This window comes from Pan troglodytes, chromosome 16, assembly GCF_028858775.2.
Source record: "Pan troglodytes isolate AG18354 chromosome 16, NHGRI_mPanTro3-v2.0_pri, whole genome shotgun sequence".
Lineage (NCBI taxonomy): Eukaryota > Metazoa > Chordata > Mammalia > Primates > Hominidae > Pan > Pan troglodytes.
Genome location: NC_072414.2, coordinates 89,892,698 through 89,908,902, shown reverse-complemented (window position 1 = coordinate 89,908,902; position 16,205 = coordinate 89,892,698). Strand labels below are relative to the sequence as shown.

At 42.6% G+C, this 16,205-nt stretch overlaps 1 long non-coding RNA gene across 1 annotated transcript; it reads left to right on the top strand.

Annotated features, from left to right (window-relative positions):
• The first annotated feature begins 2,480 nt into the window (after positions 1 to 2,480).
• On the top strand, positions 2,481 to 8,305 carry LOC134808483 (uncharacterized). The gene is made up of 4 exons (XR_010151534.1): positions 2,481 to 2,536; positions 5,517 to 5,669; positions 7,387 to 7,453; positions 7,834 to 8,305. It is a non-coding gene; the product is annotated as an uncharacterized LOC134808483 (long non-coding RNA).
• The last annotated feature ends 7,900 nt before the right edge of the window (positions 8,306 to 16,205 follow it).

Genomic DNA, 16,205 nt, shown 5'->3' with positions numbered 1-16,205 from the left:
CCAGGAGTCGGAGGTTACAATGAGCGGACATTGTACCTTTGCACTTCAGCCTAGGCAACAAGAGCGAAACTCCGTCTCCAAAAAAAAAAAAAAAAGAAAAAAAGAAAAAAAACCTCTGGAACTTTAGGAAAAAAAACATAGAAGACCCGAATAAATGAAAGGATGCCATGTTCTGTAATGGGAAGGTTCAAAACTTTAAAAATGTTAATGCAAACCAATGTTAAAGACTAGATGCAACTGGCTTGCCTTCCCAGATATCCAAATATATGTTAAAAGCTAGGGTAATTAAAATAGTGCAGTATTGTTGTAGAAATAGGAAAACTGTCAATCAAATAGCTAGAATGTGTATGAGAATTTAATATATAGTTAGAGAGATAATTCAAATTAGTAGCGGAAAGAATATACCATTTAATGGTGTGGGAACCATGAGATATAGCTAGATCCATTCCTTATGCCATATAGGTCAGTAAATTATGATTGGATTAAAATTCAAATCGGAAAATCAAGACAGTAAAAGTACTGGAGGTAAATTTAGAAGAATTATTTTCTAGTTTTGGAGTAGTTTAAAGTTACTCATGTGAAACACAAAACTCAAACTAAAAGGAAAGAAGGTATTTGACTAATACTGACTTTGGAAATAGTTGAATGAGAAGCAGGGAACTTTTCAGTTGATTATTCTTTATATATGCTGTATACACACACACACACACGTATTTTAAAGGAACTGTTCACTATACATGTAATTTGTTTTGAGACGGAGTCTCGCTCTGTTGACCAGGCTGGAGCGCAGTGGCGCGATCTTGGCTCACTGCAAGCTCCGCCTTCCGGGTTCACACCCTTCTCCTGCCTCTGCCTCAGCCTCCGTAGTAGCTGGGACTACAGGCACCCGCCACGGTGCTCGGCTAATTTTTTTTGTATTTTTAGTAGAGACGGGGTTTCACTGTGTTAGCCAGGATGGTCTCTATCTCCTGACCTGGTGATCCACCCGCCTGCGCCTCCCAAAGTGCTGGGATTACAGGCGTAAGCCACTGCGCCAGGCCCTATACATGTAATTTTTTAAAAACAAGAGAACTTTAAAAAATGTGACAAAAACGTACATCAAAAAATGTATACTTCTTCAGACCTTGAAGAAATATATTTTACATTTTTACAGCAGACATTAATGAACCTTTAGTCCTGTGTGTCTGTGGCTGACTGCCACAATTACTACTTGGGACCGTCACTATGACAGTTATTACTGTTACTACTTGAGACCGTCACTACGACAGTTATTGTTACTACTTGAGACCGTCATTACAGGACTGAACGAAAGGACAAACGTAGAAATGATTTAAAAAAAAATCTGTTTTAAAGGAAGGGGAAACAGGGAAGAAGGGAGCTCCCTGCTTCTAGTGAGCAAAGGCAGCCCCCTGAGCTTCCACAGCCCTTCGCATTCATTGGGAGAATGAGCAGGGAGGAGGCGGTAAGACTGGTCAGCTGTTTGATTATCACAAGTTCTCATTACTAACAGGCTTCAGTTGTGTTTAATCATAAACACTTGCACCTGGGTGGTGACTGACCTCAGCAGTCCTTCTGGGCGGCAGACGCAGGTTGTCAGTTTGCCAACATCCTGCTCTCATGAGAAAAAGTTTGCTGCTTACTCACGTGGCCTCCAGTGGTATACTGAGTTGATCACGACCCTCAATCTTTCGGCCCCTAAGAGCCGCAGGGGGGTGGGGAGGTGCCAGCCTGCTGAGGCCTTTGGGTTCCTAGGCTGCTGGCATTTTAAAACCACCACTGTATTCCACCTCCCCTTGGATAACACGCAGAAACAGGCCAAGAAGAAATACAGGAGAAAAAATTACCTGCTGTTGGTTATTTCTATTTCAAATGAATACTAGCTGAACATTTACTAAATGACATTGTCAGGTTTCAGCAAAAGCGGCCTGTAATAGTTGGGTGAGGACAGGGAAAGACTTTGAAATGGGCAGAAAAGATTACGGGATGTCCTGCAGGTTCAGTGTGCTTTGGCCTATTTTTCAACTGGCTAAATTTTCGCCGCCAAAGTCGCTAAAACCGCCGCTGCTACAGCCTCCTCAAAAGCCGCCGCTGCCGCCAAAGCCGCCGCCGCCTCCGCCGCCGCCGCCGCCGCCGCCTCCTCCTCCTCCTCCTCCTCCTCCTCCTCCTCCTCCTCCTCCTCCTCCTCCTCCTCCTCCTCCTCTTTCTCTTTCTCCTCCTCCTCCTCCCTCACCTCCTCCTTCCTTCTAGTAAGCTTACTGGAGTGAAACTTGAACATTTTCAAAAAGGGTTAATGCAAATGATTCTTGTCCAAAGAAACAGAAATAATAGAAGTGTGAAGGGGCGTGGGAGGGGGTTGAGATGTGCCGCGTTCAGGCCCGGGGCACTGGCGAGGGTGGGCGTGTGTGAGTGGGGGGTGGGGGCGTTAACGGTGTCTTCTCCCGACAAATGAAAGAGAAATAGTAAATTCTCCTGGGGGTGGCGAATCAGGTGGGAAGGTGGAGCCAACAATCTTTGCAAACTCTCTGGGGAGCCAGGGGTTGGTAGCTGGGAAGACTGTTGGGTGGTGACCCTGGGGGAGGGGAAGGGGCCGGGGAGCGGGGAATGGGGGCAGCCCCTGGGGAGGAATGGGAGAGGGTGGAGGACGCCAGGGGCACTGGGACAGCCTCCGGGGCGGGGCGCGGCACCTCCCTAGCCCGAGGATGGAGGCTGAGCCCGCCTGTTGAGTCACAGGTAAGGGGAGCTGCTCTGGCCAGGCCCAGGGCCGCCCTCGTTCCTCCCTGAGCGCAGCGACAGCTACTCCCCGCGTCTCGGGTTTCAATGGCTGGGCCTGCCTGAAAGCTCTGGGCCCCCGCGTCCCAATTTTTTCTTTATTTTTGAAGGATAATATTGCTGGACATAGAATTCTTTGTTGACATTGGTCAGCTCTTTGAATATGTCATCCAGTATCTTCTGGCCTCCGTGGTTTATGGTGAGAAATCAGCTTACTGAGGATCGTTGAACCTGACTTGTTTCTCTCTCGTGCTTTCAAGATTCTCTCAACAGTTTATGATGTGTCTGGCTGTGTATCTCTTTGAGTTTACTCTACTTGCAGTTTGTTGAGCTTCTTAGATATGTAGATTGATGTTTTCCATCAAGTTTGGGAAGTTTTGATTCGTTATTTCTTCAAATATTCTTTCTATCCCTTTCTCTGTCTCCCTTCTTTCTGAAGTTCTTCTAATCCACATCTTGCTTTGTTGCTGATGTCCCAAAGGCCTCCAAAGCTGTGTTCATTTTCTTCTTTCTTCTTGTTCTTCAGACTAGATAATATCAATTGACCTATCTTCAAGTTTGCTATACTCTCTTCTGCTTCTTCAAATTTTCTGCTCAGCTCCTATAGTGAAATTTTCATTTTAGTAGTTGTACTTTTTAACTCCAGAATTTCTATAAATTTTTCAAAAATATGTAATTTCGATCCCTTTGTGAATATTTGCATTTGGTGAGACATTGTTTTCATAATTTACTGCAGTTGTTTAGACACACATTCTGTTAGCTCTTGGAGCACATTTAAAATAACCAATTTAAAGTATTTTCTAGTAAGACTAAAGTCTGTACTTCCTCAGGGAACCGTTTCTATTAGTTGCTTAATTTCCTATTATAGAGCCATACTTTGTTTCTTTACATGCCTTGTAATTTCTGTTGATGACTACTTAAAATAATACATTGTGACACCTCTTAAAATCATTATCTCCCTCCCCAGAGTATATTGTTGGTGCTGCAATTTTTTAGCTGTTTTGTATATTTAATAATCTTTTTTGAACTAATTCTACAAAGTCTGTACTCTGTTACTTGTGGCAACTGAAGTCTCTATTTGGTTAGCTTGGTTGTTGAGTAAGGATAGGACAGATTTCTGTAAATACCAGAAACCAGTAAATCTCCAAGTCAGGTCAAATACAGACAATCTTGCATGTGGAGTCTTCCAGAGTATTACCAGACAGGTCTGACCAGACAGTTCCGAAAGGACAAATCTTTGGGAATGAGGCTTTAAAAACAGCTTCATTCTGCTCACTCTGGTGGCTCCAGTACCGCTCCAGGAATGTGGGGTGTTATTTTTCAAGGCCACTGCAGGAAAGGAAAGTGAGGCATGAGAGTGAATCAAGGTAAAATGCCACAAAGCTTACTGTTCTTATTGAGAATTGGCTGGTTTTCTTAAATACATGCTTCTTGAGTTGCTACAAGTCTTTGGTCAATTTTTAGAGGTCAATTTCTAGAGTTCTGGAAAAGTTGATTTTAATAATCTTTGCCAACTTTCTCCTTGTTACTGTGGAGAACAGAACAAGGAGTCTTTATTTCCATCATTTATGCTTACTTTACTCCTTGATTTTTAAAAATTAATGATCTAAATAATAGTCATATCTCTCTGTATAAAGAACAGAGTGCTCTGGAATATGATTTTTGGGGGGGGGGTTCACATCCTGGCTTTGCTACTTACCGGTTTGTGGCCTTTGGCAAGTTACTTGTCTGTGTATCAGCTTTCTTTTATGAACTGGGCATATTAATAGTACTCATCTCATAGGTTGGTTGTGACTATATAAAATGAGTTAATATGTGGAGAGTTCCTATAAGGATGCTTAGTACAGAATAAACATTTGGTGAATCTTACCTGTTAAAACAGCTACTCTAAATTTTCACTACAATTCCACACAGTTGATAGGCTGCCGCCGCCGCCTTCCTCCTCCTCCTCTTCCTCCTCCTCTTCCTCCTCCTCTTCCTCCTCCTCTTCCTCCTCCTCTTCCTCCTCCTCTTCCTCCTCCTCTTCCTCCCCTTCCCTTCCCCTCCCCTTCCCCTCTTCCTCCTCCTCCCTTTTCCTCTCCCTCTCCTTCTTCTTCCTCCTCTTCCTCTTCCTCTCCTTCTTCCTCCTCTTCCTCTTCTTCAATCGAGCTGCCCAGGCTGTAGTGCAGTGGTGCTATCTCGGCTCACTGCAACCTCCACCTCCTGGGTTCAAGCAATTCTCCTGCCTCAGCTTCCTGACTAGCTGGGACTACAGGCATGCACCACCACGCCTGGCTGATTTTTTTTTTTATTTTTTTATTTTTAGTAGAGATGGAGTTTCACCATGTTGACCAGGCTGGTTTCAAACTCCTGACCTCAAGTGATCTGCCCACTTCAGCCTCTCAAACTGCTAAGATTACAGGCGTGAGCCACCGCGCCTGGCCCTGATAGGTGAACTTCTAAACTGAGATTGATAGAATTATTTACTGAAGTCACAGAGGTAGTGAGTAATTGATTCAAGCAACCTTGAAGAGTTGCTGCACGAATTAGAGATAATGTGTAAAATTTTAAGCTCATACTTAGATGCTGCTCATTCAATGGGAACCAGTCCTACAAATTATGGCTCTAGTATTTTCCCCATAGTGGGTGAACAGTACATAGTTCCTTGACTATTTAATTTTTTTAGATCAGTATATGTATTTATATTTAAATGTATCTTGCAGTTGCATGAGGGTTTTGCTGAAACTTTTCTTCTGTTCAATATCCAGGTTTTGGCAGAGTTCAAAGACTGGGAAGCAAAGTTCAGCCATGTTGGGCCTTTGGGCTCATAGATGAGCAAGGGTACCCCAATATGAGGGCTCAGCAAATTCTGGAACTTATCCGTTCTGAAGACCTTTAGAGGAGACGGAGGCAAGTAAAAGGTCTTTGAAAGCACAGTGAATGGGATAAAAGCAGGGATCAGGAGTAGCTAAAAATGGAACAGGTGGCTTACATAAATACCAGCTGTGCAGTATGGTCGATTTTATTGCCAGTTTATAATGTTGTCCATGGCTATTTTACAACCGTTTTCTTTATTCCTGACATTGTTGTAAATCTTGCTGTAAAATTGCTCTAATGCAGCAGAAAGGCTATGAAATGAAATGGGAACTCCAAGGATCAGTTGATTTTAGTGGAATGGAAGGGAGGCTGAGGATGCCTAGAGAGAAAATAAAGGAAAGCTGGGGGGAAAAATTAGTGGGTCAAATATCTCATTATGTATGAGAATTTGTCCTCTTAAGTCAGTTTAATTGTGAGCAAGAGCAGATAGCACTTTTAGGATGAATCCACCAGGTGGCACCATCGAAAACATTTCTTAGAAGGCCTCTTTGTCTAGATTCTTAGAAGAAGTTAGTAAACCTGTGATTTTTAGAGGTGGAAACAATACTTACTCATTTTTGGAGGGGGAATGCATGGTGTGTATTACATTATCTTCTGTACTTTTTGTGTGTATATATTACAGTTCTAAACACTGAATAGACCCCTTTCTCAAGAGATACAATGTCAACTTGGGAACTTGGGTCAATTTTGTAGGGCAGATTTGAGCCAAGCATCCCAGATTTAGGGATATATATATATACACACACGTACATATATGTATACATATATATGTATACATGGGTGGGTGTGTGTGTGTGTATATATATATATATATATATATATATTTTTTTTTTTTTTTTTTTTTTTTTTTTTTGAGATGGAGTTTCGCTCTTGTTGCCCAGGCTGGAGTGCAATGGCGTGATCTCGGCTCACTGCAATGTCTGCTTCCCAGGTTCAAGTGATTCTCCTGTCTCGGCCTCTCGAGTAGCTGGGATTATAGGCATGTGCTGCCAAGCCCAACTAATTTTTATTTTTAGTAGAGATGGGGTTTCTGCATGTTGATCAGGCTGGTCTTGAACTCCTGACCTCAGGTGATCCGCCCACCTCAGCCTGCCAAAGTGCTGGGATTACAGGTGTGAGCCACCGCGCCCGGCCAGGGATATATTTTTATACCTTTTGGTTAATATTAATATACTTTGGGTTTTCTTCTCTTGTCTTAGCCTGGGACTATCTAAGCCTTTATCCTTTTAATTTTCCTTTTTATCATCTCTGCCGAGAGGTGAAGGGGGGAGTATTAAGTAGCCCTCTCTACTTCTCCTCCCAGCAGCTGGCCGCTGGCTCTGCCTCTACCTCTACCTGGTCCCTTCCAGGATGTACTTCCGAAGTGGTGGAAGTAGGGAAGGCTCTTGAAAGGAGATACCCACGATTCTTAAAATTATGCACCAAGACACAGCACAGAATCAGAATCAAAGAAAGTTGGATTTCCGGCCCATTCTGCCTTTTTCTTTTTAGCTCACTACTTAATTCAAGGGTTATTGCAAGGATTAAAAAAGGTAACGTGTGCAAAATGCTCAGTATATGGCCTCGTACATGCTAGGTGCAGAATGCATGTAAGAAAATAAAGTTTAATAAAATGTGTATTAAACTAATATCTTTTCAGCAGGAGGCCAAATAAACTTCTTGTCCACCTCAGATTTTTTTTTCTCACTTTTTTAAAAATCAAGGAGGATGTGAGGAACCAGGAATTGAGATTTGGCATTAATCTTCATTCTTGGTGCCTAGGGTTGGCCTTGCATATTGGCAATGAAACAGGCTATTTTTGACATTGAGTTGTCCAGCATTCTCTAAGGTGAGGCTATGTTGCATGTTGGAAAGATTTAGCGAATAACAGAGGCAGGCTCCACTCCTTTCCCACTGGGAAAGGCAAGAGCAGCCTGCAGACAGAGCCCCTCTGAGGGCAAAACTCACACTGCATGCTGCACGTGAAAACTGCAACAGGGAGTTAGAGATGCCCGGGGCAGTTGTGATTTTCACTGTCCATTTATCTGTAATCATTTTTGTAAGGAAGATTGATGGATGCCGGGGGGTGAGGGTGGGCGGAGGAAGTCACTGCTGCATAGTGATGCACAGAAATTGATATTTCATCAAAAGGAAGCTCTTGATAGTTGTTTCCCTGGCAAGCTGGAGATGACGGACAGTCTTTACTGAGTTGTTTATCCTTCCTGTCAGGTATGTAGTCCTGGAGGGTGCTGCTTAATGAACCAGAAGTCCTGCCTCTTAAGTACCTCACCAGCTCAAATGTGTGCATGTCACCTTGGCGTGAATTGGAGCAGGCGCTGGTGGATACCGTTTGGAGGCATGCCAGCAAGGAGCTCCTTGTGTAGCCTGCCTCTGGAGCCTCAAGTTCAACTTCCATAGGGCCAAAAGGGGGAGTCGGGCTGGGCAGAAGCTCCTGAGAACCAAAGCAAATGGTCTGAGAGTCTGAGAGTGTAGTGGAGGTAACGTGTTCGTGTCCTCTCTGGCTGCAGCACCCCTAGTCCTTGCAGACTCAAGTAGCCTATTTGCAAGTTTAAATAGTTTGAGTCCTGGCCGGTAACATGAATACTCTACAGTGGCCCAGGGTCAGGGATATAGAGTGGTGACTACTTGGCAGAACTGGAGCTTGCTCAGATGAAAAGATGAATTGTACTGGTTAAACGAAGATCAAGTGCAGGGTCTGGACTTTGTTTCTATCTTTCATGTGGACTCTATAAGCACCTACACACAGCATTCTAGAAACACTGCTCCCATCCCTCCTGTCTCATGTGATCTTCCCAATTCCGGGAGTTGGGGGGCATACTCTTTCCCTGTGTCATGTGAGAAATTCCTTTCTCATGGGAAGCAGGTGGCATTCCTGGACTCTCCTTGGCCTGGCCGTTGGTAAGCACAGGAATTCAAGGTGTCTGAATCTCTTGTCAAAGGTGGGCTGTAAGGCTCCAGAAGAGGAGGACAGAAAGAGTGCCTGCAGAGCTCCTGCCTGAGGCCTTTGGATGGGCCCTGCTGGCTTGCCGTGTGTGTGTGTGTGTGTGTGTGTGTGTGTGTGTGTGCGTGCGCGCGCGTGTGTGTGTGTGTGTGCGTGTGGGGTGTCGTGCTTATTTGCCCCAAATGAGGCAAGAGAGCAGTGATCAGGTGTCTCCCCAGCATCTAGTTTCATGAAGACAATAGAAGTGGGTCGGATCAGGCCCGCTGCCATGCTTGGCTTGCCCATGTCTCCTAGGATTGGCTGCCTGGTGGCCATCCCTCTGCCATCCCCTTGACTGCCCTGTGAATGACGTCCACTCTGAGACCCCAGGCCACTCAGAAAAACTGAAGATTCTCAAGTTCAGGTGCAGTTAGGGGGCAGGTCCTGGTGGTGGGGAGCTTTGATCTTCTGCAGTTGGAGGATCCTCTTTCAGAATAGTAATGCAATTTGTGAATTAATAAAATTAGGTATGAAAGAGGATATGTAGAAAAGATAAATCACAAGCTACACAATTTTTAAGTTGACAAAACTACGAACATCACAAAATAATATTTTAAATTAATTATCTGCCTGGAATACTCTGTCATTTTTTTTTGATCTTTTGGCTGCATCGTCTTTGATAGCAGTGTTTTTGATATTGCTTTTTATAGAGAGACTCAAGCTAATGGAGTCTTTACTCTGTTGTGGTTAATTAAACAGTTTTTGGTGTTATTCATAGTTTGAGATGTTTCTTTTAGCTTCTCAACCTGCTATACAGATAAAAAGCACTTTCATGTCAGGTAAATATTTAGAATTGTTGCCAAATTTTAAATTTCCTCCATCAATTTTCTTTCATATGTCATATATGAGTTGTGAGATTTGGAAGGATATTTCAGACCAACTTCTGTATCTATTTTTTTTTCCTTCTCTAATCACATGCTACTGGTGGTGTGGACAGTAGTAGCACATGACCATATCAGGACATGATCTATCTTGGTGTCATGCCTCTCAGTGAGTCTGCTTGGAGGGTAGTAGAAGTATCCCTGGACGTCATTCCTACACCAGGACAGCAATAACTCAGCTCTCCAAGGAAGTTACTGTGAACCACATGCACATATTCTACTCAAGTCAAGTCAATGTGCCCCCAACTCAATTTGTCCTTAGCTAGACCCCAAAAGTTCTCATGGGGAGTCTCACTCCCCTTCCACTTAACATGATGGAAGGCCTGATTGGAGGGGGGGTGTCATCAGTGGGAAGAGACACAGCCTTCACTGATTGCAGCTAAAATGTCTTACTTTTGAAAATAGGACAAAAACATATGACCATGTGCATATACTACTGAAGCCCCTCCCCGGGCCATGCAAGGTGCCTATGTGAGTGCAAGTGAGATGCCCGGAAGTGTAAGTTTTATCTGCTCAGGAAAGGGCCAGTAATTGCCTGGTATCACATTCCAGGGGAAAGGAAGAGACAATCAAGGCCTTATGGCTGTTAACTTTGATCTTAGTGCTTCGTATTTTCCATTCTACATGATACAAAAACAGATTTAAATCATGTTCTAGATAGAGATGAAAAGCATTTTCACTTTTGGCAGGTCGTGGAACATCATTCAATCAATATTTGTTAATTGGTTGAACTGGATGCATAATTGGAAAGCTAATGGAAGGAGATATGTTTTACAAGGAAGGGCCCTTGGTGATCACTGATTATTCATTTTTACAGATAGAAAAGCCAGGAAGGGGAATGACTGTCTGAAGGTGGCAGTGAATGACAGAGCTGAGGCCCATGGCAAGGTGCACTAGTACACTCTGCCTTTGCATGACTGTAAGCAATTAAAGTCTCATCAGAAGTCATTGTGAGTTAATACACAGAGCAAATATAGGTGCAGATGTCTAGAAGCAACAATGGCATTTACAGTGAAGCCAAACATTGAAGGTTTACTGTAAAATGTTGCACTGAATTCTTTATATACACCTGTTTTGGTTAGTCATTATTCTCTCCAGTCTGTGGGTTACATGCCCCTTGCTGACCCACAATACCATGCCACAAGATAGGCAGTGTATTGGCCAGGTGCACACCTGGCAAAAGTCTACTCTGCTTAGGTTCAGCTGTGGATGGGTTCTGTGAGCCTTGGATGGGGTCGTGAAAACTGTGGGACTACAGGACTGGGCTTGTGGGCAGAAGAGTCATAGGGCACTCTGCCTAGGAAAAGGGAAAGGGGCCTGTTCCTACCAGGTGCTCTGTGGAGTGTCCACACTGCAGGGAAAGGCTCAGGTCTGAATAGGAGGCGCAGACTTTGTGTCTACAGGACCCTGCAAACATGAGGCCTTGTGGAGGTTTGGTCAAGATGGAGAGGCCAGTTAGCAGCATACCATGGGCTAGACCGTCCATGACGTGGAGTAAAAGGCAGCTATTGGCACTGAGCTAACAACAGTGGGAGGTGGGGCCTCGGTGGAAGTGGATTGCTTGCTTCTCATCCTGCCTCCAACACTTGGTACCCACATGACCCTGCACAAGGAACCTGTTTGTCCCATCTGAGCCTCTGCATCTTGGGCTGTCAAAGGCCAAGAAAAAAAAATTGTAAGACTAATCTCATAGGGTCGTTACGAGAATTAAATGAGATAATCCATGTAAAGCAACTGACATGTAAAAATAACAATAATGAAAGTGACACTAATCTTAGGGGCTACTTCTACTTTGCTAAGTGGTTTTACAATAAATAGCATTATTTATTATTATTCATTATTTTTAATATTACTATTAAATCAGTCTCCATGGCTGTGGATGGGGGTAGGATGACCTGGGCCTGTGGGCCCTGACTATCTATTTGCCTCCTCCATGCCCAGGTACCCAGTCCCTGGAGGCATCTGCAGCTCAGTCCCCCATGAGAACTTCAGGGTGTCCAGCCAAGGGCAGGGTCTCTGGGAGCCTCTCTTTTCTAACAGGGGCTGGGCTGCTGGGCTCAGGAAGCCCATATAGCCCTATGCTTCAAGGGAGGATGGTGAGACAAAGGGAAGCATGGGGAAGAAGGCAGTCTGCACGTTACTGAGCACCTACTATGTACCATGACTCTAGAAGAGTTTATATATGTTATGTCACTTAGCAATGCTATCATTAGTTATTCTTCAATAAAAACAGGAAAATAGACACTTTGAGAAGTACTCTGCTCAAGTGCAGAGCTGGTGAACATAGGACTCAGACTCAAACCTGCTTCCATGTGACTCAGGCCTGCTCCACTATTCCAGGTGTAGGAAAGACTGCTTATTCCATTCCATGTTCGTTTTTGCACAAAATAATTATTGACTCAAACAGGAAGGTGAATTACAAGGTAACTTACCTTAAAAACCAGTTGGGATTTTGACTGGAAGTTGACTGAAGCTATAGACTGCTTTTGGTAGACTTGACATTTTTATGATATTGAGAGTTCTTCACCTTGAATATGGATTACTTTTTTAATTATTAAGATATTCTTTAGGCTGGGTACGTGGCTCACACCTGTAATCCCAGCACTTTGGGAGGCTGAGGCAGGTGGATCATTTGAGGTCAGGAGTTTGAGACTAGCCTGACCAACATGGTGAAACCCTGTCTCTACTAAAAATACAAAAATTAGCCAGGTGTGGTGGCAGGTGCCTGTAATCCCAGCTACTCGGGAGGCTGAGACAGGAGAATCACTTGAACCTGGGAGGTGGAGTTTGCAGTGAACTGAGATCGCACCACTGCACTCCACACTGGGTGACAGAGTGAGACTCCATCTCAAAAAAAAAAAAGAAAAAATGTTCTTTGGAAGACACTATAAAATAGGAAGAGACAAATCTAAAACATGTAGATGTAACATGTACAGCTGGAAAAGGATTAGTATCCAGCGTATATAAAGAACCAGTATAAATTCAGAAAAACAACCTAATGGAAGAGGAAAAAAGATACAAATAGACATTTCTCATAGGTGGAAACATAAATAGTAAAAAAGAGGAAAAACTCAATAGTATGGGTTGAGTTTATTTTCTTGACTACATTTCTTAGAAATTTCTTGGCTGCCTTTAATTGAAAATGCTAATTTTCAAGAAAATGAAAATTAAGACATCATATGATACTTTTTAAATACTCTTCAATTTATAAAAATTAAGACATTTGATAAGATCAAGTACTCAGAAATATAAAAACAGAAAGAACATACACTGCTGGCATGAATGTAAGCTGATACAAGCACTTCAAAGAGCCTATCTTATAAACTTGAATGTAAGTAAGTCCTGTGAACCCACTGATTATATACCCAGGAGAAATTCCTGCCCCTGAGTACTAAAAAAGCATATACAACAGAATGTCTTTAGCTGCCTTGGTAGTAGCCAGAATGAGAATAATGTAGATGTCCAACCATCGGAAAATAGATGAATAAAAGCTGGGTATATTTACTTAGTGGGATATGATACAACTGTCGAAATGAATGACCCAAAGCTGCCACCATCATGAAATGGATGGGTGACAGTGAGCCTCAGAACTTCAGAGTCAGTAATATGGGATGATACCATTTTTATCACGCTAATATCTAAGCAAAGCTAAAGAGTATATTGTTTAGGAATACAGATGTAATCTGAAAAAAATCTTTTTTTTTAAAAAAATGAGAAGGATAAGCAGAAAACTAGAAATAATTATTCCCTCTGAGGCAGAGGCAGAGGGGTGCAGTCAGGGGGTCTTAAGGGGATTCCCTATGTTGGGCGTGGTCTCTTTCTGAGCTTGGTGGTTGAGTTGGGGTACTGGTTTTGTGAGTATGCCTCTTAACTCTGACATACATTGTATCTGTTTTATTGTCTCTATCAAGTATTACATAATCTAAACAGCCTCGTCCTCCATGCAGCTCCTGACACGTGATGACACTTTTCATAAATTCACCAAATCAGAGAAAAAGTTAAATACCATGAAATACAGTGAAATTCCCTCCTTCTGGAGGAGGGAATCCCATGCGCGTCGTTTCTCTTGCCTGGCTGCACATGCGTGCTGGTGTGTAGGTGGGGCACAGCCAGTGACTCACAGGGGTGGGAAGGCAGATCTCGCTACCATTCCCTGATCCCTGTTTCCAGTCATCTGCCTTATACTTATGTATCCATTTCCCTGATCACCAGAGCAGATCAGACCTCTTTGTTTTAGCTGTTCCAGAATGGGCCCTGCGGGCTTGGAGGGTGGTAGTTGCTGCATGGGGTTGGATGGGATCCTGGGGTTCACAGCTCTTCTGTTGCAGGCTGAAATGTACACCTGTTCGTAAGCCCTTTTCCCCACCCATGACAGGTGTGTTCAGGCCCTGAGCTCTCAGGAAGGGTCAGAGAGGAGAAGAACTGCTGTGCTCCTGCCCCCCACCCTCCAAATTGAGTGCCTGCATTTTTGGCCCAGGGCTCTGCAGATTCCAAAATTTTATCGCTCTCTCTCCTTCATCGTGGCTTCCTCTCTCCTTCTCTTTTTCTTTGTCATTTTCTTAAATCATTTCAGTCTTTTCGTGGCATTTTGAGCAGTCCATCTTCTGGGTTCAGTTCACCAGGTCAGGGTTAACTTCCTGTATTGAAATTTGCCTTTTCTTTTATAAGTGAAACAAAGGAAAGATGGTCTGGTTACTCGGATCATCCAGAGGGTTTTCTGTTGGTGGAGGTTTGGGAGGAATGGACAACAGGCCCTTTGGCCTGCTGCTATTTCTGGTCTGACGGGCACGGCCCCTCCCTCTGCTGTTCCTGGAAGCCTGCTGCACTCTGAAGAAGTTTTTCTGAACTAGCCATGACACTGCAATTTTCATCACCATCACTACCTCTTTTTTTTTCTTGCAACTTTAAATTTTAAGATGTTTATAATCAGTGTTAAATTTTCACTCTGATTTCACAGTCATGACAGAAAATAGATAAGCATGATAGCGTGCTTATCAAAGGGATTACTTTTTGTACTTTATGCACTAATTTATCTCTTTCAGGGTAGAATTTATTACTGAATCTGTTTTAAAAGATTAAATAATTCCTTTACAAGAGGTGACACTGGCTTCTTATGACAATGGCACCTAGCCAAGCGGAAACTTCCACTTGTGCCTGCCACCTCCTCAGGTACCAAGCCTACGGATTGAACCTCGTAGGCCTGTAGACAAATGCAGAGCTCAAGTTAATTTAGAAAATACCATGCATAACCTGGCATTCTTTTTCTAACCCCAAACAGTCAAGACAGACATAAGGCATGAACATGTTATTTCAGCTGTCAAAGTAATGAAGTCAATAGCTAAAAGCTCGTACTAATTCAGTATTATTGAAGACAGAGCATCTTAGCACAGCATTTGAATAGGTTTTTGTGTTTCTTTGATCTCATATTTTAAAATTGAACATCAGTCAAATGGACTTTTTGTAGTATATTATGAACTTACTGAAAAGGCAAAATAGAAATGCCCATTGAGATCATAATTGTCAATGTCGTGGACAAGGTTATAAAAGTGTACCTGTTATATGCTTTTTAGGTTCCACATCTATGCTAATGCTGTTTTCCCAGTGACTGGCTTTAATCAAGTTCTCCCATCTACTTCTTACATGGGTGAAACTGAATTCATAACTGGGCTGGAAAGAGGAGCATCTAATTAAGATCACATTTATACTTGAAGTATCTCTCGCTAGTAGGGAAAGATAATATCATCACTTAGTATTTGGGGTGGATGATGATATTAAATGCTTTTCCCATAAGAAACAGTTCAACCAAGGCCTTGTCTGAACTTGTAGAGACTTTAGCATCGTTGAAGGGAGATGGCCAGACATGTTTCCAGGAAGTTATGAGTTTTTCATTATTCTTTCTTCTCTGTTTGATAAACAGTTTAGATAGCCTGCTATGCTGCCCATAGTAACCTTGAGATGTCAGATTTATTGAGGAATCATTTACATACAGTAAAATTTTCAATTGTGTAATAACCACTGAATCCCCTATAAAGTTACCTTTTGCCTCTTTGCAGTCAGCCTCCTTTTTTCATTCCCAGCCTCTGATAACCACTTATCTATTTTCTCTCCTTATAGTTTTACTTTTTCTGGATTGTATAAATGGCATCAGATAGCATGATGGCTTTTGTATCTAGCTGCTTTCACATAACATGCTTTGAGATTCACTCATGTGGTTTCAGCATAAGTTCTTCTCTTTTTTTAATTTTAGTAACATTTTAGTGCATGGATATATCAAAATTTGTTTATCCATTCACCAGTTGAGGAACATTTGGGTCATTTCTAATTGTTGGCAATTCGAAATCAAGTATGTATGAGCATTAACATTCAGATCTTTGTGTGAATGTATGTTTTTACTTCTCTGGTGTAAATACCTAGTAGTGGGATTGCTGGGTCATATGGCAGGTGGAGGTTTACTTTTATAAAAACTACCAAACTCTTGTCTAAAGTAGCTGCACCATTTTTCATCCCTACCAATACTAAGTACTATTTAGGAGAGTTCCAGTTGCTTCATGTATTCACCAGCTCTAAGTATTGTCACTTAAAAAATTAGCCATTCTAATATGTATATAGTGGTATCTCCTTGTGGTTTTGATTATTTTCCTCATGACTCTGAGCATCTCTTTGTAGGTTTATTTGCCATATGAACCTCTTCTTTAGAGAGGCTGTTCATAGAGTAATTT